The sequence below is a fragment of the Poecilia mexicana genome, unplaced genomic scaffold (assembly GCF_051168715.1).
Source record: "Poecilia mexicana isolate PSO_F unplaced genomic scaffold, ASM5116871v1 scaffold_12, whole genome shotgun sequence".
Lineage (NCBI taxonomy): Eukaryota > Metazoa > Chordata > Actinopteri > Cyprinodontiformes > Poeciliidae > Poecilia > Poecilia mexicana.
Window position 1 is genome coordinate 24,631,796 of NW_028263381.1, and position 26,705 is coordinate 24,658,500.

Sequence of the window (26,705 nt, forward strand, 5' to 3'; positions counted from 1 at the left end):
GCTCAGTCAGTCCTGCTGCTCCTCCAGCAGGACGACCTGCATCAAAGCATGTGGAGGGCAGTGAATTACTGCTGCAAGATAAAAGAAACAGCAAAAAACATTTCTTCTAAAACCAACCTGGGCTGCAGCTGAGGTGCTTGTTGCAGCTGGAGGAGGTGGGGGAGCAGGTGCTGATGAAGCTGCTGTAAATAACACAGTCATCACCAAGCTGTAACACTGATGAAACAAACAAACTGCTGCATGAATCCCACCTGATGCAGACAGCTCCTGCTCGGCAGCAGCAGCCTCCACCATCAGCTCATCGTCTTCCTCCGAGGAACCTCAGGACAAAAAGCAGCAGCTTCAGCTCTGAGCCCTTCAGCTGAACTTTAACACCGTCAGCAGAGGCTTACTGTGGAGAACCATGGCTCTCTTCTTCCTCGGAGTGGAGAGCTGAGGGAACTGACGCCTGCTGGAGGCAGCGGCCGGGCTGGAGGCGGCTTGCTGGGCTGGAGGCGGCTTGCTGGGCGCTGTCCCTCCTCAGCACATACTGCTTCAGCAGGCTGAGTCGGGCACCAGGGTTCTGGACCGGCGCGTCTCTGACCCACCTCCTGTGGCTGAGAAGGAGACTCAGAGCGTTGAGGTTCTGCAGAACTTCTGATGAGCCATCAGAGATCCGTCCTACCTGCTGGTTTGCGGGTCGGAGCTTTCCTACAGCTGCTTGTATGTTTTATTGTAAATTCTCATTCTATCCACCACTTTCTGTCTCTGCATCTTCTTCTTTTCTTTTTCTGCCTCAGCATTTATCTTCTTCTCCTCCTCCTTCCTCTTATCCTCTTCCCTTTTCATCCTGTACTGCTCCTGTCTCCGTCTGTTTCTTTTCTCTTTTGTCTCTTGTTTTTTTTGTGCCTCTCTTCTCTCCCGTTCAGCCTCGTCCTCCTCACTGTCCTCTTTCTTCTTCTTCTTCTTCTTTTCGCCCTTCCTTTCCTGCTCTCCTCCTCTCCAGCCACTCGTCCACGCTCCAGCCGGAGGGGTCAGTGGCCTCACAGAAGAAGGTGTTCTTGTACCTGCTGTGGCCCTTGTTGTCCCGGGTCATCTTCTGGTGGCACCTGGTGCAGATCCTGATTTTGTGCGGCAATGGAGGCACACCTGCCTCCATCAGTTCCTGCTGCACCTTCCAGCGCCACCTGGTGACCTTTGGGACATTCAGCCTGACCCACTCCAGCAGGCCGACTCCACCGGAGGTGGACTCACAAAATATTTTTGTCTTGTGGACAAAGTGGCTAGAATCTGCTGTGGACTTGCCACAAGCAGGGCAGAGAGGAGGCTTGGCTGACGTCCTCCTGGAGGTGACCTTTGACCCGGTGGAAGTCCCAGGCCGGGGTTCGTCTGGGACGACGTCCTGAGGTGCAGGAGCTGCAGGGAAAGTGCAGCGGGCAGACCTGTTATTGCATCTGAGTAAAGCTCACACCTGCATGTTTTTGTGTTCATCTGTGAAGAAGCAGCTGCACCAACCTGTTGCTGGCTGGGAAACGGAGGAGCAGGAAGACGTCTTCTTCTTCCTCTTTATCTCCTCCACCTTCCTCTTCCTCTTCTCTGCACTGTTTCCTGAAGGAGAAAATGATACGAGATCAAAGACAGAAGACATAAAAATGAAGTTACTTGTCAAAACATCAACTGGTGTAGTTACTCACGTTTTCTGTCTCTCCTCTTTTCTCTGTCGGTCCTGACAGGCGGCCAGAAGGGAGGCTGGAACCGGATGGCAGCTGGAAGTTTGTAGGACTTTCCAGCTGCCTTCCATTTCCGGATTTCCTCCCTTCTTTAAGCTCTGAGTTCTCTGTTTTTCGCCATCGCTGACTGAAGAGAACAGCAGAGCTGGTTTTGGAGCAGGTGAAGTGACCTCCCATCCTAATTAGCATCTGAATGCACCTTTCAATGAAAGGCCTCCTTGTAGCGCTGCTGCAGGCCAGCGGTCATCTCCCTCAGGCCGTATCCCTCCACCGCCGTCAGGACGCAGATCAGGACCTGGCCCAGCTCGTTGGCCACACTGGTCATCCACTGGGCCGTCCGTGAATCTGCGCCGGCCAGCTTCTTGATGATCTGCAGAGGACGGGGTGGGGGAGGCCTTCTTGGTCGAGTCCATCTTTAGGATGAACCCAAAGATGGAGGTGACCCGGCCTGGAGCTCCTCCATCCTGCGTAAGGTCTCCCTGGCGTAGGTGGACAGTAGCCACCCGCTGGTTGGTACAGGCTGCATGGCGGGCGGTGAGGAGGTGGAGCCAAGCACCTCTGAGACTTGGAACTTGTTGATGGTTTCCAAGTACAGCAGGCACCTGGACATCCACTCCTCCGTGTGGCTCTCCACCAGGAAGGAGCGAAGCCGGTTGGCGCTGTTCCCCAGCGTTCACCCCTTCATCTGGCCGAGGACCTTCCTGTCACATGACAGCCTGCATCACAGACACAGGAAGCTGTTATTCACCAGCCCACGTTGCCCCACCAGGGTGATGGTGAGCCACACCTGTACGCCAGCTCAGCGGGAAAGAGCAGCTGGTGACCCAGGTCCAGCTGCTCCTCGCCCAGGCCGCCACCTTCTTCATGCAGTACCTGTCAAAATGGACGCCATCAGTCTTACCTCCCTCTCCTCTGCCGCCTGCAGCTCCTTTATAACGAGTGAGTTACCTGCACTCCAGGTACTCTGTCCCCATGTAGTACCACCCATCAAGGTCCAGAACTTTGCACACGGTCTTGTACAGACCACAGCTGGTCAGTTTGTGCAGTTCGGACCATTGAGGTGGTACTGCCACATCCTGTATGGGGCCCAGAGGAAGAAGGCGTCAGGCGAGGCGGGTGGCTGTAGGTGAGGCGGGGGCCAGGTGGATGGTACGACAGCTGCAGCTCTTTGGTCGGCACGGCGCTGCCTGTCTTGTCCCTGACAAACCGGGCTTTGCTCAGTCTGCTCCTCTTCTCTGCGAGGGCAGAGGTCACCTCCTCAAAGAGCCGGGCGAACTCCAGCAGAGCGTCCTTGTGCAGCATCAGTGGGCTGCTGCTGCTGTCTCCCTCTCGCTCTGCCTCGTGGCTTGCCAGGACCCCCACTGTGTAGCCAGGGTCATGGGTCAGCAGCCACCAGAAGGACTTTCCCCTGTACAGACCGAACTGCACCTCCATTTGGCTGAGAACGCAGCGTCAGTCTGTGGGATCCCCTCCGAGGGCCCTGACCTGACCCCGAGCTGCGGCTTCCACCTTCTGGGGCGTCCTGATGGCCAGCTTCTCCCTGCTGCCTCCTTCCCTCTCTTGCTGGGCAGCTGCGGCTTCGCTGGAGGCCTGAAGCTGCAGCTGGGTGGTCCCAGGCAAAAAATTGAACATGGGTTTGTACATGTTCACTGAAAAATGCAATAAAGACCAGAATGAAAATCTCATCTGATATGGATTCATAACTGATGAACAGAACTCATTAATAAAGAACATTGCTGTGTATCTTTAATCCGAATGCATTACATTTAACATACAGCTTTGAGTCAAATTAGAACAGTATCTGTGTTGTTAACACTTAATGTGAGAAAATCAGTGCATAACTACTGATTTGTCACTTCACATCTCATTATGTGCTTTTTGGTTTTCACAAATGATGACCTGGACATCATCACGTCACCATTTAGGATTTAAAAATATTTGGGAAAGACTTTGATAAGTTTTACGGAGGTAACGTTACCTTATAAAAAACTTTGGTAAACCCACAAAAACAGAAGCAATTCCTTGGTAATGAGATCCGAATGGTTAATTGAATTAAAATAATTTGCATCTAGTTTGATGGCTTTATAGCAGAACAGATTTCTAAAATAATGCAAAATACTTCAAACCAGGTTTGCGCCTGTTAGCTTGTTACGTCTAATTTCGCTAACGTGATTTTTGTATTTTACTAAAAAAAAGTCACACTGATAAATAATGGTAAAACGTTACCAGACAAATGGCAGAGAAGACGGCGTACCAGATGGCGCAAGGATGACACGCGAACTCGTGAAGCGTTTCTCATTTTCCTCTTTGCCAGAAGAAAAAAATCCTGGTACAAAACGGCACAGTCAAATCACAGTCAGACTATCGGTTCCTGAACACTTCTCCTCCAGAAGCTCACTTCCTAGGATGTAGCTAGGTGACCAGTAAAATAAGGGATTTTCTGGCTAAGTGAAGCCATCAATCAACCACACCAAAGTGTTGAGCAGTGTTTCCTGATGAAGCACACAATCTTCTGTAGATTGGAGGATGAATCAGGGAGATATTGCTGTTGAAACAGTCCAGGGGGCGCTGTGGAGTCAAATTCAAATTGTGCCTCTGTTATCGAATCTGATTCAAATGCGACCTAACGTCCAGGTCGCATTCATCCAAACTGAACGTCACTGATTCTCAGCAAATCTCATTATTCTGCATCCTGATATGTGCAAGTGGGAAGAAAAACAACAACCATGACGGATTATAAGGATGAAGTTGATAATATGCTGCTGTGGTTGGACAACAACTTAAAGTATGAAAACTAAGCTCCACCGTTAGCCTCCATGTTTACTTCCGCCAACACTGACCTCTTCTTTCATAGAGGTCGCATTTACTGGCAGTGTGAACGGCCCCGGGAAAAAAATCAGAATTGAAAATAATCAGAATTGGGTCACTTCAGGCTGCAGTGTGAACGCACCTAAAACACTTGAGGTTTCCTTATTAGTTAAACAATTAACCATAATGTGCAAAATACTTACATCCTAAGGTGGGACAAATTCCTCACCTGTGGCAAAAAAATAACAGCTATCCCTACTATGAATGTTTAATTACTTCATTCTTTTATTAGTTGTGCCACTAACAAACCTTAGACCAGTCCTTCTCAGCCCTGGTCCTCAGCCCCCTGCTCCGCATGTTTTAGATGAGCCTCTATTCCAGATCAGCTGATTCAAATGGTTTCATGACCATCAAGTGCTGCAGAAGCCTGTTGATCACCCAGAGATACAATGCAGGTGTGTGGCAGAAGGGAAAGGCCTAAAACATGCAGGACAGGGAGGGCTGAGGACCGGATGGACAGACAGACGCCACACAAGGAGAGTTGCACGTCTTTTCAGTATGAAGAGGAAGCATCAGAGTTTGTCTTCATCTACAAACACATGACACCAAATCATAACATTAATTAATTTTGAACAAAAATTTTAAAGCATTTGATTCAATCTTAAGTGTTTTCAGCAAAACACTTAATGTTTCACTATTGTACCAATAATTGACATAAATATACAAAATACTTACATCCTTAGGTGGGACAAATTCTGCGCTTGTAACATAAGTAATCTGCAACTCTAAACAAGGATGCAGATAAATGAAGTCATTCTTACTATGTCGAGTTTTTTTCCTCTGTGTTTCTTTAATTTTCTGTGTTCTGAGTCTCTGTGCTGACCCGGCTTCCCCCTTCACTGTTCCCAGCTGTGCCTCGTTCTGTGATTACCTGTGTATTTAATGCCACCTCTGTCGGTCGCGTCTCTGTTGCTGTCCAGTTTGTTCTTCAGTTGCTAGTTTCAGTCTTTTGAAAATTACCTCAATGCCTGTGTGAACATTGTCAACTGCCGATGGAGAAACTTTTCCATGGCAACAAACATATGAGCCGAGAAACGGACAGGATTTAAGGAAATGTAACATTTATTCAAAGTCACCAAACTGTTGTCCACCTGGAATTAAAATGTAAAATAGATAAAAGCCTCAGACCTTGTAAGAAACCACTTTTTTCCTAGGTGGATCAGGCAACACATCCAATTCCTCTGAACAAATCCTCTGTAAAAATAAAATAAAACGAATTTAGAACGATTAGCCACTTTTTAAAAACACCTTTATTCCACTGCAAACATAAAATATTCATACCTTCCTGCCAGATCTCACAAGTGTCCAGTTTGATGAAGGTATAGGAGGAACGCGTTCCACTCCTTTCACTAAATCTCTGCTTACTGCTCTCAACCATGAATTTGGGTTTACAGAAGCTAAGTAAATTACCAAAACCACCAAATACATAAAAATAACATCCTTTAGCTTATTATTTAAATTATTAATTTTCTTTTTACTTAAACTAATTACAGTGATCCCTCGTTTTTCTTAGGGGCGGCGTTCCGGAAATAATCCGTGAAGTAGTTACCTTTACTTTTTACAATTATTACACAGCATAAATAAATACTGTACATTGAAACCAAAGAACAAACCTGTTTTCAGATCAGCGGATGTGCGTCATCCGGTCAGCGGATGTGCGTCATGTCGTCACAGCGTCTCCTCCAAGCTGATTCACGGCAGAGCGACCGTCAAACGAGCCTCCGGTCGGTTTTCCGCTGATTCTGGACAGTTTTTTTCCAACAGGAATTCAAAGTTTCCAGCTTTCATCTCCTGAATGGCCAATCTGCATTACTTATATTCAAATACCGTAACGTTATTGGCACAAAGGTAGAAAAGGAGCCCGGAGCCCGTTCAGCCAATCAGGACGCAGAACGCAATGCACTGTGGAAAAAACTGCACCAAAAAATCCGCGACGCAGCGAGACCGCGAAAGGTGAACCGTGTTATAGCGACGGACCACTGAACTTAAAATAAAACTTCTACCGAGCAGAAATAAGTAAACCGGAAAAAACTGCTGGGCTCTTTGCACCTCGGTTTCGCCTGTGAATATTGTCAGCTACCGGGTTCGGGGAAAAGCGGCTCGGTTGTTTCAGATCTATTGAAAAGCTTGATTAAGCTATAAACATCGATCCAAAGCCCCAGCAAGTCAGCTGGAGAGGTTTTAAGATGTTCGCCTCGTTATACATTCACTGATACGAAGGTCAGTTTTACTTTATTAAATGTGGCTAACATTAACCTAGCTTATGGTAGTAGGCAATATTTCCTGATGTTTTTCTTCTAAAAATGTGCTATTTAAGTATCTAATCATTCTAATGGATAATGATTTTTACCTTATTTTAAAGTACTGTCGTTAATGTCAAAGGGGAGGTTACGGTTTGGGCTTTTTACTTCTGAAGCCTGACGAAGTGCAACGAGCCTCATAGCTGAACAGCAGCAGCTCTGGTGTCAGATCTGGTTCAAAGTTTCTGCTTTTAGAAAAATGCCACCATCCTAAATCAGGGTCCCTTGGAAATTAATGAAAACTTAAAAGCCCATTATATTAGGAAGACGTTCAAAGTATTATTTTTTGCACCTGTCTTTTCTAGCAGTGGAAACAAGGGAGCCTCATGCAGATTGACATCAACGGCTTATGTGCAAAGAGCCCATACTCTTACTTAGCAGTTAATAAAAATAAATAAAAGTTGATACAACTGTAGATTGAAACATAACTCCATCCAAGTAAAAACCGCTTTGTAATTTCTTCAAAACTAAAACACATTAATAATCTTCAAAGCTTTTATTTACAACAGCAGCACAGTTTCAAGTTAGCCGCACGACATACAACGGCTTATATTTAACTACCAGTACCGCACCATGTTTTAATAAATTTGAACTCATAACATGATTATCAAACATGAAAGTACTGACCTTGACCAATATATCTAGTGAAAATCAGTAAACCAACAGAAAAAGCTATTTGCTGAAGCTTTTCCTGATGTTTGGAAAGTTTGTAAACTCTAATATCCCACGATGTTCACTCAGAGCGTGTCTGAAACCGACTAAATAAACTCTCAGGACAGAACGTTATGAAAATAAACAACAAATCAGTTTAAAAAAAATAACCAGTGACTTAAAAACACAATTCTAATCCAACCAATGGACCACAATGCGTATGACGTCACTGCATTTACGTCTGGAACGGAGCCATCTTTGAAGGCCACATGACCAAAGACAACTTTATTCCACCGTTAACCAATGGATTTAAAAAATAACACCACCACTCAAACAATAGAAATTCAGAACCAACGTGACGATATCTGATGTAATGGGGCGTTTGCATCTCACGAAGTAACACGAGATGCGCATCTCTGAAGATATCAGACAAACTTTGTTCCTACGTTTTCATTCATGTACTTTCATGTAAAATAATTTTCTAATCATTGAATTATTCGTGTATAAACTAAAAGTACCTTTCAGTAAAAGTATTTTCCATTAAGCCAACAATTCTAAATTAAAATATCTTTTCAGTGTAATATTCTAAAATAATGTGATTTTATTACACTCTAAAATAAATCCTTCATTATCTTGAAAAATGAAAACTATAATCTTCAGAAATTAAAATTTATTTAAAAAAAAATGAAAAATGAAATATGAATATAATGAAAACATTTTCTTCTTTCTTGGTTTTTTTCAGCACATTTTCTGTAGCACATTTCAATCTGCAAAGACTCAGAAACGGCATTTAGACAATTTTATTGGACCGAGAAGTTGGCGTGCGTGCTGAGAATCGCCGCGGATGATCGGCTCGAACGAAGCTCAGGCAGGTCTTCCTCCCAGACGGTGCCGGGCCGCGCCCTGCAGGCTGTTCGAGTCTTGACAGGCGCAACAGCAGCTGGCCTGCAAACTCACATCGAACGTTGTTAGGTGAACATAAAAAAAAGTTTCAGTTATTCTCTAACATTAACTTAGATTATCTGATAGAGCCTATTATAGAAATGAAACGATATAATAAAAATCATATTACATGTTATATCATTCACCAGTAAAGTTTACACAGGTGGCAGTGGCTATTATTTATTTCACTCTGTCAAAGTAAGATGCCTCCCAAATCTCCCATTTTTATTTTGAAGGTTTCCTAAAGACAGGATGTGAGGAAGAAGGGAGAAATAGACAGATTCACTGCACAGCGTGGATGAATCTCGCATCAGAATTTGGACCCAATCACTCTGAAGCTAGAACTCGTCGGCTTGAAAACACAAAAAAGCCTACTTGTGTGTGTGTTTGTGCGCTGTATAGCTTAATATTCAGTGTTGTTATTTCTTGTTATATTTATATAAATATGTATTGATGAGACGAGAGCGGTCCATTAGGCGTCTGTCCTTTTATTATGTCTGTGAGAAACAGCCTGATCTACGTAAGACGGGTCTTTCGAAGGCCAAGAATATGGACGACCAGAAGAGAGAAGCTGCCTAGCCTAAAACACAAATTAAATAAAATTAATTAAAGCACAAATTTAATGTTTAATTAGATTATATTATATTCCAAACCAAACAAAGAACAGAAACATTTACACACATTTTTCACTTTGAACAGAAATTATTACAGTTTTGTTATTTTCTGGATTTTTTTCCCAAGAACTTCCAAATTTGCTTTAATACTGCCGTTTTCCAGGTCTGTCAAATGGCTCCCAAAGTTCTGGGGAAACCAGGAGGGTGCTATCATCTTCTAAAAGAACCTCTTTCACGTTTCTGTCTTCTGTTTCCATCACTCCCATGATGACACTGGCAATGTTTTCTTCTGTTTTAATCTCTAAATACAAATATTATTTTATATTGTAAATATAATCATGTTTGTGAGTTTTCTTCCCACTGTTAATCCTTCCAAGCAAGTCAAGGGGGCTGGTGGATTTATTAAGGCCTTTAGCTTCTCTGTTATATCTGGTGTGACGGTCACTTTCAGGCCTTTAAAAAATTGGGTGGATGGAAGGACATGAAGTATAAAGGGAGGTTCTCTCCCTCGGAGCACGTAACCCCTCAGAACAATATTCTTTGTATTTTGTTCGAAAATTGTCAATTTTGACACAGAGCTTCCATCAGTAATTATGACATCTTGATTTGTTTTTTTTTTTTTTTTGGAGAGCTTTTATCTTCCCCTCACTGAAGCCCCAGCTAATTGTCCTTCCCTCCTCTTTAACGTTTAAAATCATGATATTTATTGGCGGGGGTTTACTTTAATCTGTTTAATTAACTTGGTTCTTTCCTCAAACTTTAACTTTACCCAAAACTAACTCACTCTAGAAGAGCGATCTTGTTTTGTCATGTTATACAAATGTAAAATAAGTCCATTCAGAAACGCAGACCTCAAAAGGAAATCTCTAATATGAAGAATTTGCTAAACTTGTGATTTGAACAAGAAAAAATAAAAATAAACCAGTTCGTACATGTGGGAAGCCAGAGCTTCCTCCAGAAAATGGCCAAAATATTTTTAACCCACTAATCGAGTTACAGGTCTTGCAAAGTCTTCCCCTTACCGTCAGGTTCTCTACAGTCATTCTTGTAGTCGACATAGTCCCCATTCATGATCATCCCAATAGCCGAAGCGAAGGTGTGCATCTTGAGGCGGAGGGCGGCATCAACCTTCTCTGAAACCCGTTGAAGTACCTTACCCAACCATGGCATGCTATGGTCACGGTACTTCTCAAGGTTCCGAGAGAAGCTGAGGGACCGCCTCTCCACCTCAGTACACACCTGGAGAGTGGTAGTCGCAAGCCACATTGATCCCCTCACCTTCGAGGACTGTGAAGTTCCTGCAGTTCCAGAATAGCTTGTGTCCCCCATGAAAATCACGGAACTTCACAGCTGGGAGAAATTGTAATTCATCGGCCTGGAAGCCCGCAACAAGGCACTTGTGCGGATCATTACCGGCCTGGATTACAATTTCACGTGCACGCCCGATGGTAAGGGGTACAGGGAAACTGTTTTTTGTGCAGTTCCTCTGCAAACATCTCCAGCTTTATTCTACCAGTCAATCTCCCAGGGGCTGTATCGCCCTTGAGAGAACTGTAGGGTATGTCATCGTTACGTCTGAAGACGTCGCAGAGGAATAAGTGCACAAGTACAGCAACGAGGACAGAAGGAACTGCCTCTAGCACCTGGCGAACAGACAAAATGCACTCCAGACAATACATCTGGAGCACATTTCGTGTCCAATGGTGAAAAGGGGGTGGCATCTCACCAGCACTTGCGGCAGAGTGGTGGGGCAACCCGATGAAGCCCCTCCTGTTAGTGAGGCTCTTCAAGTTGGTCGTGCTGGTGCCGAGGCTGATGCTCAGCTGGAAGTCTGACTGCGAAAGAGGATGCCCGAAGAACATCTCCTCTAACACAAGTTCATACTGGTACGACTTCCAGCAAGCGTCGTACCTTGCCACCCCCTCTGAGCTGGAGTACAGTCCCTCCAATCCCTGCACAAAAAGGTCCTAGACCTTCTGTAGAGTGACCATGAGCCCATGGTCATTGTTGCTGTCATTGACCAGGGTCACAAGAGCATTCTCCACAAAGAGCATTCTGAGAGCTGACCAGCAAAAGAAACTCTTTGGGATAAGCTCACCCGGTATCCCACCCTTGGACCTGCTCTACCCTAAGGTCCATATGGTCAATGTAGCTGCGAGCTCGGGAGAGCAAGGCCTGCTGGAACTGAGGGTGGGATAAGCGAGACGTCACCACCGCTCCACTGACAGGATGCCGAAATGGCATCTGTATGTGTACATGTGGGCTGTCCACATACAGCTGCAGGAAGGTAAGTGTGCCCAAGTCACCCAAGGCGTCCACCAATGTTTGTTTGAGCTCAAGTTTACGATGATCCAGGTCGCTCTGGTAATTGGTGGCCTCATGGATACCAAGTACAGAGTAAACGGATCTATGAGGTCCAACCAACTCCAGGGGACCATCACGCGCAAACAGTAGGTGGACGCCGGGTTCTCGGGCATACACTTGGACAGCAGAATGGACGGACAGTGAGACCACGGCCCATGGATCGACGAAGTTAATCAGATCCAAAGTGTCCCTGTCCTTCTGCCCAAACCTGGTCAAATACAAGCGAGGATACAGGAGGTGGCTCTCGCCTGTATTTGCCAGTGCTTGTCTAGGAGGTCCAGTATAAAAAGCTGGTCCTGCCTAAGGACATGAAACCTGCTGGTATTGGAGAATACCTGTTTCATGAACTACAAGATGACCCATAAAGGGGCGATCTTGTTTTATCATGTTACAAAAATGTAAAATGACTCCATTCATCAATGCAGAACACTGTTTAATGAACACATTTTCAAAAACTAATCAAATAAAAATGTACAAATTTAAGCAAAGATTTTAACAAAACAGCTGAACTTAAAGAAAATAAAAGTAATTTTCAGTGGTCCAGCTCATATTTTGCTCTTCGTCCTACTCCGTTTGCCTGATGGCATCAACTTTCTTTGAAAGATTTTAGCATAAAAATGTCAAAACACATACAGCATTTCAAACTGAATATAGTAAAATAAAAAAGACAGAAGACAGTCGCATATTGAATGCATGGCAACTTTGCATCTGTCATATATTTAAAAAAAGAAAGTTTTCAGTGGTCCAGCTCATCTGAAGTTCTTCATCCAAATTGATGATATACCATCATATGTTCATTAAACCATTAAACATAAATATAATCAAAACAATATATTATAAACCTATAACATAATTTGGACTAACAACTATTTCAGATTGAGAACACTTCCTCCAATGCCACCATAGGCAGACTACAACTATAACACAGTGCAGGATAATCTACCACGGAAATCAAAATCCAAAACATTGTAATACATTTAAATTAAACAGGACCACAAAGACCAATGCCGGAGAAAGTTTCCTCTTTTGATAGGTATTGTTTTTTTTATCACAATTACACAAAAACAAAATTTATTAGATATCAATATTGACATAAATATCACCAATACAGAAATGGTTAGGAAAGGTTACAGCAGAGTAGCTATTGTGTGGAAAACAAAATATTGTAACTGTATATTTATGCAACATCAATAAAGAATTTAACTACTTCACTTCAAATTAAATCAATCTTACATAAAACAAATTAAAAGCTACGTTAATATCAAACGCTGGTGAAGCTTCACGTTCGAAACGTCTTGCATTTATTTCACCCTCTGAACTACCTTCACCTGTCCCGTAGTCCAACGGCGGCACTCTCCAACTTAAAACTTAACAGGTATGTTTTTATATCCATAAACAATAACTATCAATCGAAATATTTATCACTACACAACCTTCGAAACACAATACTTTTTAAAAATAGTTACCAACTGCTATACTTACACGAGCTAACTGGGCAGCATTCTGAACTGTTCGCAGTTCTGGGTCGGACAATTTAGGCAATTTCAAGGGAGAATAACTTTCCATTGTCTATAAAGCTCAAAATATATACATAATTATTAAGACGAAACCCAATAAAAACTTTAGCTTGTTCATCAAATATTACCATAAAACACATACTTCCCTTGCTGCTGTAGAAGAAAAAGAAAATTTCCGTCAAGGAGTCTGAGAATATATGAGCGGTTCTAAGAGAAACACCTGCCCTCTTTTTTAACTGAACGAACTTTATGTATGTGGTCCAGCCTGGTTTGTTATATAATCCAGCCTCGGGGGATGATGGAGGTCCAGCCTGGTTTATTATATAATCCAGCCTCGGGGGGATGATGGAGGTCCAGCCTGGTTTATTATATAATCCAGCCTCGGGGGGATGATGGAGGTCCAGCCTCGGTTGAATTTTTATTTTCTTTCTGTCCCACTCTGAAATATGTAACACATTTCAATATATCTTCCAAAAAAGAGGATGTGTGAATGGTCCAAAACTGCAGGCACTGAGGTACCATAAATATTAACTGGAATTAAATAGAGAAGAGAGATTAAAACAAACTTTTATTTTTCCTGGCTCCGTCTCGTCCTCTGAGTCACTTGATGTTTCTGACAATCTTAGTAGAATAGCATTATCTTCTGGGTGAGTTGCGGACAGCTCAGGATTTGTGATGTGCTCAAACTTTTTCCGTAAAGCCAGGAGCTGGGAGGTGGATTTCTTGAGCGCGTAAAACTTTTCCACAGTTGTGATGTTGTGGCACATCGTTCTACTGAGCTCGGTCCGGCTTCCGGGGGACAGGACATCTCAGACCTTGGAAAATAAAGTTTTTTCAATATTTAATTTTTATGTTTGGTTTTGTAAATGTAAAATTGATATAATTAAGTTGCGATTGATGTTCAAAAATCAGTAAATGTAGGGGCTCCAGCCAAACCCATTTCAGCCCAGATTTTTTGGCTTACATTAACCAATTTTTTCAGCTGTGTGAAGTTTTCAGTGAACACAACGAGGTCAGTTTTTGGATTTAATCTTTCTCTGATCAGGAGCCAGTGCTGGAGCCACCCAAACTCTTCAATCGTGAAGTACAGCTTTGCAGCACCGAATGCTCTGTTTGTCTTGTGTTCTTTAACGTGGAAAACAAAATAAATAAAGGATTAGGGAAAATAAAGAAGAGAGACAGTCCCTCCAGTGTGTCCTAGGTCTTCCCCGAGGCCTCCTCAAGGTGGGACGTGCCCAGAACACCTCACCAGAGAGGTGACGTTCCATGTCCCAAGAGCTAGCTTCTGCAGCCGAGGATCAGACCGCTAGGGTCCCCTCCCTCGGCTGCCGCCCGTGGCACACTGCCCCTTTGGCCCCTCCGACCGGTGGTGAGCCCATTGGAAGGGGGACCCACGTCTCCTCTTCGGGCTCAGCCCGGCCGGGCTCCGTTGGTAAAAGCCTGGCCACCAGGCGCTCGCTATTGTGCCCCACCTCCAGGCCTGGCTCCAGAGGGGGGCCCCGGTGACCCACGTCCTGGCAAGGGAACACCAGATCAAAGGTTGTGCATCATAAGGGGTCTTCGGGCTGCGCTTTGTCTGGCTCCTCACCTAGGACCTGTCTGCCTTGGGTGACCTTACCAGGGGCATAAAGCCCCAGACAGCATAGCTCCTAGGATCATTGGGACACTCAAACCCCTCCACCACGATAAGGTGGCAGCCCCAGGAGAGGACTATTTACAACAATAACTATTTTAACTCTTCATGGAAAACACTGAAATAAATGATAAACTATTTACAAAAAAACATCAAGGAAAAAAACATGGAGTCCAGCTCTCTCGTTTAACCACACAAGGTCCATTCCTTCTCCTCCGAACGAGCTCCTCCTGACCCCAATAGTCCATCAGGACCTCCTCTCCGGCTACAATGTCTCTCATCGCTTTGTGCCAGCCCTGCCAGGTTTGCCACGACGCACTTTGAATTATTTTTCTTGGCCGAGTGGTTTATCAACCTGCCAAAAGTGGTAATGTGCGGATGGCACTGGCAGTGTTAGGGCTGGGCGTCAATGCAGAGGTCCTGGTCGCCCGATTAGGAAAAAGAGTCCTCGGCCTCCTTCAGGGTGCCAAGTATCTGACGGCCCTCGCTCGCGCTGACGAGCCGCCCGTGGTAGTCACAGATAACGACCCCTGGCTGAAATCCCTGGTCCCTGTCAAAGTAAATGGAAAGGCGTTAAAATTTATTTTTCTCTCTCCCCTCCTCTCAATAGTACACACAGTGGCTGCTGCAACAATAACACGGTGATGTAAATGACTCTCGCCAAAGCCATTTTAAAAGAGCTTTTTAAAAAACAACTTTTTTTTAAATTGCTTTTTAAAAATGTGCTTTTTTAAGCAGATTTTTTAAATGGTGCTTAACAAGCACATTTAAAAATGTGTTGCAAAATTGACTCACCTCTTCCAGCACCAGGCCTCTGGCTCTGCGATTACAAGGCCGGCCCAGCTCTGGCCACCGACGTAACGGGCAACATCCGTCTCCTCGCGGCCAGTTGGACGGGAAGGAGCCCAGCGCCTGACTACCTCCCCTGCTGGAACGCAGTTTTTGCTCCACCTGGACCGCCAGAGAAATCTCTGGACTTGGTCCAAGGTGGGCTTCTGCTTGCTCCATTTGGCTAGGACACAGAAAGAAATATGGTTTGACCAGAGCAAAACGCACCCTGCATCAATTCTGAGCAACAGAGGAACTGAAAACAACTGACTCATGAGGTGACGCCTCCTCAGCTTCAGCTGAGCCGACCGCCGCTTGTGGAACAGCCCTCTGGAGCCAGGGAATCCAGCGTCTACCCTCAGCTTTTTGGATGGCGGGTCTCCATTGAGGGTGACTGGGAAGGCCGCGTAAAACGCCCTCAGGTCCGTGGCCTCACCGGGGTCGCCGTCCGGCCTTGTGGCGCCGTCTGTGTAACTGGAAAACTGTTTAAAAAAAAAAACATGTCGCCACACGAAGAGAGAGAGAGACGGCAACTGATGTGCGTTAAGGGGCAGCTCGTCAGGGCCGTCGGCCAACCTCAGATAGCCGCGGAGGACAGTCGCGGCACCAAGATCCGCCACATCCCTGGCTGCAATGTGGCGGACATCCTCGCGTGTGAGGGGAAAAAGCCCCGCCTACTCATAGCCACAGCTTTGCGCCGTGGTTTCGCAGAGTGAAACACGGCGAAAACATTTGCCTTGGAAATGTTTCACAAACTATGTAGAGACGAAAAGAAATTGATTATCTTCATCCATCATTGCCTCTTCCTGCATCAGAACCTCAATGTCTTCTTCCAAACATGATTCTTCAGTTTGTGTGAAGACATCAATAGAGATGCATCCAATACTGCACTGAACAACAAAACTGCTTGATTTAATTACCATTAAATCAACTGTAAATTTTCATTCACAAAGGAAAATTCATCTGAATGATTCTCAGAAATTAATGTTATAAATTCAGTTCTTTATAAGATAATATTAAGCTTTTAATCAACATTGCATATTGAAATACCTGCCATCAGTAAATAATGCAGCACAACCCTGCAACACCTCCAGTTTTTATCAACCACGGCCAATTCAGTTGTTGCAAATATTCGACTTCCTTGGGCTTTTGGCCTTTTCAGCCGTACAAATCCGTTGTACCACTGAGGGTCGCCTGGTTCACGGCAAAGAGCTGGAGGAGGTTCTGGTGGATCTCTCACCACCACAGACCTGATGCTATTGTAGTCCCTCAAGACCAGGGTCCACTGGCTGATCAGAACTCCCTCCACCCTCCTGCTGCCTGGGTACATGGCGCACAGCTCCTTAAACACCGCGGCTGGCGTCGGGCCAGGAGGCGGCCCGTTCCCACCACGCAGCTGAAACATCGATGAAGACAGATCAGACGTGTGTCGGAGAGGAAGCCGCCTTTTCATGCTCTCCACCCCCGGCTGGGCCAGGAGCAGAGGTCTCGCCTTTTTGAACCTCCCTTCAGTCAGGGAGTCCTTGTAGTGGCACGGGTACACTTATCCACCTCGGGGAGGTTCTGCCAAAGGCCCACGATCTCCTCCATGTGGGCCCGGTCCAGGAGGATGTTCATGGTGTCGGTGGCTGCCATGAACGCCTGGATGGTTTTGACCAGGAGGCGTTCCGTTTCCTGAGCCCCACAGGTACGCCTGCGGCAGTGCCGAACCATTTCTCTGGCGCACCGAGCCCCTCCACCTGGGGACGCCGTCCCCGTCCTCAGGAGGGACATCTTATGCGGTCTGTGGGTTCCCCTCCGAGGGCCCTGAGCCGAACTCGAACTGCGGCCTTCACCTTCTGGGGCATCCCGATGGCCAGCTTCTCCCTGCTGCCTCCTCCCCTCGCCTGCTGGGCGGCAGCTGCAGCTTCACTGGAGGCCTGAAGCAATGTTCTCCGAACTGATTTTTGTTGGGGTGGGAGGTTGTTGGAGAAGTTCACACAAAGTAAAATAATTTTCACGTGGAAACGTTCGACATGCTCCAATTTCTCTTCGAAGCATAGAAGGAATTCTCTGTGTTCTATTACAGAGGCCAAAAGAAAGAATGACCGTCTGTACCAAGTCAGAAGAAGCGGTGTTGTGTTGTAAAATGTATTTGGCATGTTGTATGGTCGCACCTGGGAAACTGTCTACTTGAATTCTGTTATCAGGTATGTTTGGAAGTCGAGACAAGTTGGAGTCACCCAGAATCAAGAGAGGACGCAGAGCACGCAGGGACCAGTTTTTGTATTTATCACCCTGATGTTCATGTCTTCAGTACAGAAATGTAGGAGACCGTTCAGCAGTAGCTGCTAACTCACTTGTCATTGTAAGTTCAGCCGATGTGTGGCAGAAGGGAAACCATTAAAACAAGCAGGACAGGGGGCCTGAGGACCGGATGGATAGACAGATGCCACACTAGGACAGTTGCACGTCTTGAAGAGGAAGCATCACTCAGAGTTTGGGGTTGTCTTAATCTACAATTTACATCAATGTACAATTTAACTATCTTCTATCCAAATTGGTTACTGTTAAGGAAGAAAATCTAAAATAGTTAACTTTGGAAAAAAGTTTGGCTCTCTCTTCCTCTGGATCCCAGGTCCTCTCGGCGGGCCACGTGTAGCCACAAGGAAAACAACAATGCGTGTTGACGTCACAGAATTACAGAGTTTAATCCAATATAAGACAATGTATAAACTTACAACAGAAACTGCAGAACAACGGAGACATACATTCATTTACCTGACATAAATGGAAAGAAGGAAAGAAAGCAAAGACGTGCAAAGACATCTTTGGAGAGTTGCAAGAGCAAATCTAATCTGTTACTTCTGTGTAGAAAGTTTTATCCTCTTGTATTTAATTTATTCAAATAAGGCGTATCTTTGCTCCTCCAACCAGGAGCTATCTCTGACCCTCTATCTGAAGCCTAAACCCCTGCCGTGTTTACGGCCTTTCACAGATGAGTGTGAAAAGCTACAACTTCCACTGTATTGTTTTCCCACAGACAAAAGGCAGTTCAAACGATCCTAGCAAACCATCTGCAGTAACTACAGGTAACATAAAGGTCAATAGGCCAGAATAAGTTACTGATTTAAAACCACAATTTAGGCCATTTGAATCAAGACATGTTAAGTTTTAAAACTAGCTTATTTTAAATTTATTTTCTCAACATTACTTAAACTAATTACAGTGATCCCTTGTTTTTCTTGGGGGCGGCGTTCAGCGGATGTGCGTCATGTCGTCACAGCGTCTCCTCCCAGCTGCCCCGCCAGATCCACGGCTGTATCTACGGCAGAGCGACCGTCAAACGAGCCTCCGGTCGGTTTTCCGCTGATTCTGGACAGTTTTTTCCAACAGGCATTCAAAGTTTCCAGCTTTCATCTCCTGAATGGCCAAGCTGTATCACATATATTCAAATACCGTAACTTTACTGGCACAAAGGTAGAAAAGGAGCTCGGAGCCCGTTCAGCCAATCAGGACGCAGAACACAATGCACTGTGAAAAAACTGCACCAAAAAATCCGCGACGCAGCGGGACCGTGAAAGGTGAACCGTGTTATAGCGAAGGACCACTGAACTTAAAATAAAACTTCTACCCAGCAGAAATAAGTAAACCGGAAAAAACTGCTGGGCTCTTTGCACCTCGGTTTCGCCTGTGAATATTGTCAACTACCGGGTTTGGGGAAAAGCGGCTCGGTTGTTTCAGATCTATTGAAAAGCTTGATTAAGCTATAAACATCGATCCAAAGCCCCAACAAGTCAGCTGGAGAGGTTTTAAGATGTTCGCCTCGTTATACATTCACTGATACGAAGGTCAGTTTTACTTTATTAAATGTGGCTAACATTAACCTTAGCTTATGCTAGTAGGCAATATTTTCTGATGTTTTTCTTCTAAAAATGTGCTATTTAAGTATCTAATCATTCTAATGGATAATGATTTTTACCTTATTTTAAAGTACTGTCGTTAATGTCAAAGGGGAGGTTACGGTTTGGGCTTTTTACTTCTGAAGCCTGACGAAGTGCAACGAGCCTCATAGCTAAACAGCAGCAGCTCTGGTGTCAGAGATCTGGTTCAAAGTTTCTGCTTTTAGAAAATGCCACCATCCTAAATCAGGGTCGCTTGGAAATTAATGAAAACTTAAAAGCCCATTATATTAGGAAGACAACAACGTTCATAGTATTTTTTTAATTTGTATTTTTTTGTGTCTGAAATATGACTGTCTTTTCTAGCAGTCATAGTAACTCAAAGTGGAAACAAGGGAGCCGCATGCAGATGTGACGTCAACACCGTACGTGCAAAGAGCCTTCTTGTGTCGGAACAGTTATTTTTGTAACGTCTTCAACCTTTACGACAAAACGCAAAACTTAAGGTCATCTACTTACTCCTACCAACTCACTGTCTTCCAAAAAAGGTCAAGTGAAGCAGAGAATTTTATTGAGATGTAACTTCAAAGTAGAAAAGCTCCCTGTTAATTTATCCAGCTTCCATAAACAACAACTTTTATCCTGGACATTAGTTTATTAACATAATTTTAACCCTCGTAACTGTTTTATTTATTCTTCTAGACTAGACTTGAAAAAAATTTGCTTTTCTTTAAAACATTTGAAATTGTTTTTCAACTACTTCAAATTAAAATTTTAATATATAAATGAAAAATTATGTTTAAGCCCCTCTGTGCTGGCATTAAGCTGTCCAAACAATTGCCTGCAGAATGTTTTATGGCAAGCCAATTTAGCATAAATTTAATTTAGTAAAACTATTCGTAATTACATTCGAATATTTAGACTAGATATCTAGTCTGATTTAATGTTAATGATGAAAAGAATAAAAACAGACATCTAAAATGCATTTTGACCAGAAAAATATAAACTTTAAAACATCTGAAACTACTTATTGCTATTTCTAATTACAGTTTTAATATCTAAATAAAAAAATATATTTTCAAAGTCTGTCATAAGATTTTCAAATAGTTACCTGCAGAATGTTGTTTTATGGCAAACAACTTTAAAATAAATGGGATTTTCTTTAAATATCTGGAATTCTTGATTTCTACAAATTTAGATTCTAGTAGTATATTTTTATTATTCAGAAAAGTTAAGATATTTGAATTTACATTATAACTACTAAAAATAAGATTTCTTAAATTTCATTCTTATGAATTCATAATAATTTAAAAATATCTGAAATGATGACAGATCTATCATGTTACAAGATAAATATCCATTACTATAACTTAAGATATCTCAAACGTAATTATGAATACTAAAAATTATATTTATACATATCATAATTAAGAATTGCATATAATCCCCTATGTGTTGCAATTTAGATGACAGCACATAGATGTGTGTAATCTTTCTGTCTCATTTCTTACTCTCCCCTCCTGATCCCTCTCTCTCGTCAAGCTCCTTACTGTATCCATTCTGATGTTGGTTCTTGGATGGTTCAGACCATTCTTTAGCCATTGTCCATGTTGTTCAACAGTAAAAATCGAAAGCAAGAAAATAACTAAAATCTTACTTTACAACTAAGCTGTGTCAAAACCAACAGTTGTATCTAAATTTTGTCTGCTAATCTACTACTTGGTCCTTCCCTTAAACTTTAACTCAACTTCACAAAGACTACTTTTACTACAAGAAGGGTCTTCTTGTTTTATCATGTTAGAAAAATGTTAAATTAATCCATTAACAAAGTTCAAACTCTCCTTTAATACAACAATATTCTGAACAAAATTAAACTGAACAAAAAACTGAACAAAATTACAACTTTACAAATGTAAAACAAAATTACACAAAAGAAATTAGCTGAAAAAAAATATCATTACTCCAGCTCATATTTTCCTCTTCCACATCTGCTAGTTGATCTTCTTCAGTTTGGGTGTCAGCATCCTTTTTCTCTGAAAGATTTGAGCATAAAAACAAATAATGTCAAAACACATACTTAGGAAAATGCACAATATGAACAATAAAAAGACTAAGAAATACTGATACATTGTCTATAAAATGCATTTACTTCCTTTAATTCATTGATTGTCTTACACCTGGATTGCGATAAGGAAAGTATCTGTAGTACAGAATTATCAATACACACAGTACACCCTGGACAAGACTGGCAGTTCATCACAGAGAGTAAAAAAACCATAAAAACGCCAAAGGACAATTTTAGAAAAAACATGATTGCAACAGAGACCTGGAGCAGAACTTCACATCTTTCATCTCAAAACTTGTAGTGTATGGACTAAAACAGGAGTGGGAAACTCCAGGCCTGGAGGGTCTCCTGCAAATTTTAGATGTGTCTCAGCTTCAACACACCTGAGTCAAATAATGACGTTGTTAGCAGGACTCTGGAGAACCTGACTGCACTTAGGAGGAAATTCAGCTGTTGGATTAAAGCGTTTTGGACCAAGGAGACATCTAAGAGTTAAAGGAAACGGGCCCTCCAGGACCAGGATAGAAATCATTACTGATATAAATTTGTTATAAAAGTATTACTGATTGCACTTTGAAAATTAGGTAACTTTATGTTATTAAAGGTCAAGTTTAAACAGTAATGATTTCCTGGTTAATGTCAAGTTGTCATAACAGACATTTTGAATAATGTCAACTTTGTGACAGTGTCATGTCAGTCTTATTCACCCCCCTTCAAATAAAGTGTTACCAAAAGAAGATATAAAGAAAACATAAAAGAACCAATACTTTCTGTAAACACTAGAAATATCTGATGATATACCATAATATCATATTTTCATTAAAACATTAAACATAAATAAAACATTTAATAAAGATGATATACTTTAAATAAACCTACCGTCCGCATAAAATGCATAGGAGCCTTGTAATAATTCCAATTTAACATTGGATTCAATCAGTGCCTTCTTCAAGCTGACAACTTCGGCCTGAAGAAATTCAACTTTTTTTTGGCAGCCTTCAGTTGGCGACTTTTCTTCTCCACAACCTCCAGAATTATTTGAAAAGCCTCATTAATGCTTTTATTGACGGCTTGGCTAGAAGCCGCCAAATCAGTACAATACTGTAAAAAAAAAAGAAATGTTAAACATATTTTGTGCAATTAACACTAATACTTAAGTGAAGAGCATCAATCATCCTGATATATAGACTATTACACCACTCTTAATGCTTGATGTCACACATGGTCAGTTTGTGAAAAAAAGTTTAAAAGAAAGAAAACATCAGGAGATAACTTAAAAATAAAAAAAATGACAGATTCAATACATGACTAACTGTAAAGTTGTCATGTACATAAGAAAATAAAAATAATTTCAATAGAAGCTGCTAGAAAACACATTTGTTTTGGAAAATAAAAACTCAAAATGGATATAAAAAAAATTGTAAATTTAAAAAAAAATCATTATTACACCTAACATTATATTCATGTTGTGAAAACTATAAGGGATTGTGAAATACTTTCAGTTATAAAATATCACCTAAAAATCTTTACAAGAAGTAAACTGCATTTAATAAAATATTAAAAAATAATTCATTTGCCTTCCTTAACTAAGATTTCTCCATTAACATAATTTGGACTAATGAACAACTATTTTAGATTGAGAAGACTTCCTCCATTGCTACTGCCCAAACCACAGGAAGAATAAAATTATAATAAAGTGCAGGATAATGTACAAAAATTATACCAACAAAGATTCTAATCAATTGGAGAATGTCAGACTAGGAAATGAAGCAAAATTTGAATCAATTTAAATAGGAACACAAAGAACAGGATGTGAAAAACTATGTACTCCATTCATCACACCAAGAAAGTTGGAGTATGTTACATGAAAAGCTACCCTCAATAAAATAAAATAATTCAGTTGTAAAAAAAGGTTTGAATTTTAAATTTCCATCACTCAAAGAATTAGAGTAATATGAAAACTTCACCAAAAGTGAAATTCAAAAGTCAAAAACTTCACCAAACTTTTTCACTTTAAGTGGCATAAATGTGCAAATGGCAGTCCCTCGCCATGTGCATACGATCGTCCCTTATTCACAAACGCATCATCCGATTTGCACCAGACAGGAGCCCAATAGAGTTTAATTGCAATTTGACTCCACTGCGCCCCCTAGGTTAATCAACAGCTGTATCTCCTTGCCACATGGCCCAATCTGCTCCAGATTTTGGGTGCGTCGCCAGGGAACGCTGCCGAAGGCATCGAAGCGGATCGCGTGGAGGACGGCGCGCGAGCGTCGGCGGTGGCCGGAGGGAGGCGGTGCTGGAACATCCGCGGTGGCTGTAGGCCTGAGCGGCGCTTGGCTGCGAGGGCCGCTTGAGGCTCCGCGGAGCTTTAATTATTATTACAATCTTTATTCAGATATGGATTGGGAACAAACATGGTTATTGCCAAGAAAGTTTTTTATCTCAAACAAAGTACGTGAGGTATCTCTTAAAATTTTGCACAGTAAATTTAATACTGAGAAAATACATTCCAAATATTGATCCTCTCTGTTCCTTTAGTCACGTTGAACAAGAAACATTAACCCACCTTTTTTTGGGAACGCTCGTTTAGCAAAACCTTTAGCGTGATTTCAATGTTTTCTTTAGCCGGACATGTAATGTACTTGTTCCTTTTAAATGCTAAACATGTTTTATTTGGTATTTCCAATAATACTATGTCTGGGAAAGAATATATCACATTTTCTTATTATGTTGGCTAAGTTCCACATAAATCCTGTAAATTAGCTAAAAACAGACCCAACCTCACTGTCTTTAGGTTATGCAAGATGTTTTTTACAATCTTTAAAAATATGCAACAACTCTAAAGATATGAAACTTGTAAACCTGAGTGATGAATTTGATTTGTAATTTTCTATTTTTTTTTCCTAATAACATTTATGGATTTGTTACCCCAGCACCTCGAGCACGTTTATGTATTCAATTGTATATTGTTTGTAAAAAAAAACATCAAAAAAACATGGTTGCATCTTTAGCAAGACATAATGCCGCTCCAGTTCGCTCTATTTTACTTATTTAATAAGACATTAAAGGTGGAGAGCAAATCAATCATCGCTGGAAATTCCAAACAATTTGTTCAAGTTACGTTGCAGCCTGACCTTGAAGACGAGGATAGATGGATAGAATAAAATGTCCCACAAGACAATAACCCAAGAAGACCGTGCCGGCTAAAGTCCGGCTATTTGGAGATTCCTGCAAGAACTTGGTTTCTAGGAAGAGTTTTTGTCTTCTCTGGAAAAACGTATAGGCCAAAGAGGAAAGCAGGGGTCTGCTGATGAAAAGGAAAAGGCAGACTAATGTACCTACTACACCTGCTGTGGCAAAGAAGGACACAAAGGGTCGTGTTATCCAAAAACTGAAGAATGTCACAAAAGGTTTCTACAAACACAGCATATCAGTTTACATGGGGAAGACACTCAACATCTTCAAGCATGTCAAAAAGACAACAACACGGCGTTTTCACCGGACAGATCGATTCCCATTCATGAAAATCATTCAGATGACGATGCATGCATCGGTTCTCCACCTCGTCCTGACATTGCTAATGTTGCCATTTTGAACGACTATCCACGTTAAATTTGTGGATGCAACCTTTCTGTCCCACTTCTCACTCTCTGCAGACGTTGCTACAACGTAATCCTCCTCCCGCTCTCCTCCAGCTCCATATGACAACCGGTTCTGGTTCTTTGGGTTCTCCACACCATTCGTTAGCCATGTTGTTCAACAGTAAAAACAAACCAACAGAATAACTAAAATCTTCCCTTCCAACTCTAATAACAAAATATTTCTCTGTAAAAGTGAATTTTAAACAAGAGATTTTTTGAGCACAATATAAATTCTGAACAAAACTTCAAAACAATATAAAACCACATTAAAAAAATCCCTGCCATCAATATTTATATAAAACTTTAACTGTTAGTTCTTCCCTCAAACTTTAACTAAACTGCACACTAAACTACAAGATAAAGGGCTGATCTTGTTTTATCATGTTACAAAAATGTAAAATGACTTCATTCACAAATGCAGAACACATTTTCAAAAACAAGTAAAATTAAAATGATACAAATTAAACAATGATTTTAACAAAACAAATTAATTTAAAGAAAATAAAATTAATTTTCAGTGGTCCAGCTCTTCGTCCTGCTCTGTTTGTCTGATGGCATCAATTTTCTTTGAAAGATTTTAGGAAAAAAACAATGTCAAAACACAAAGCAATTGAAAATATATTTATTAAAATAAATAAAAAAACTTTTTTCTAGCTGGAAAGCCTCATGAATACTTTTATTCACGAGAAGCCGCCGGATCAGTCCGGTGACACTGTAACCAAAAATAAAATATGTTTTGCAATGAACACTGATAGTTAAGTGAACAGCAGCAGAAATAATCCTGACATATAGACTATTCCCCCGCTCTTAATGCTTCATGTCACACATGCTTAGTTTGTGAACAAAAGTTTAAAAAGGAGAAAACATCCACAGAAAACTTAAAACTTCACACAGAAAACAAACAAATCACATATTCAATACATGACTGACTCTACAGTTGCCATTTGAATGAGGAAAATAATTTCAAAGCTGCTAGAAAATGTAGAAAATGCCTTTGTTGTGGAAAATAACTCATGCATGTAAACAAAACAAAACCAATAATTGTACATTTTACAACAAACATAATTACATAATTATTGCAAAGCACTTCATAAAATACCAAACTCAGGAGGAAAACCGCCTGGTTGGTCCTCCAGGTTCAAATTTGCGGATCTCCGACATCTCCCCGAGTTTTCATGGTGTCACTTCCTGTTTTCATTTATTTACATATTTTTGCTTTTCTTTTTTTAATTACCAAAACTAACAAACAACCCTAACCCTACCCCATTGTTGACATTAGTCTCTAACAAATTTTGGACCAGGAACAGTGGAGTGAGCCTGAGTTTCTGTAGTGGTTAAACATTTACATGCTGCAGAAACTTCTAAAGTTTCTATCTTCTCTGTTAGTTGTTGAACTTGGTTTTTGAGGCTAGTTAGTTCTTGCTGCAGTAGCTTTTCCTTTTGTTCAAAAGCCCAGAAGTCTTCCCTTCTTTTCCAGGGCTTCGAGGGACATTTTAAAGCCTCACGAACCGACATCTGAATCGCTTCGTGTGAAGCTGCTGGATCAGATAGACGATACTGCAAGAAAGCTCCATAAATAATAAATCACATTAAACAACTGATACCATTCTTTCACTGAAATGCTTACTTTGTGGAAAAAAGTATAAATGAAAGAAAACGTCTAAAAATGAATTAAAACTTAAAAGATAT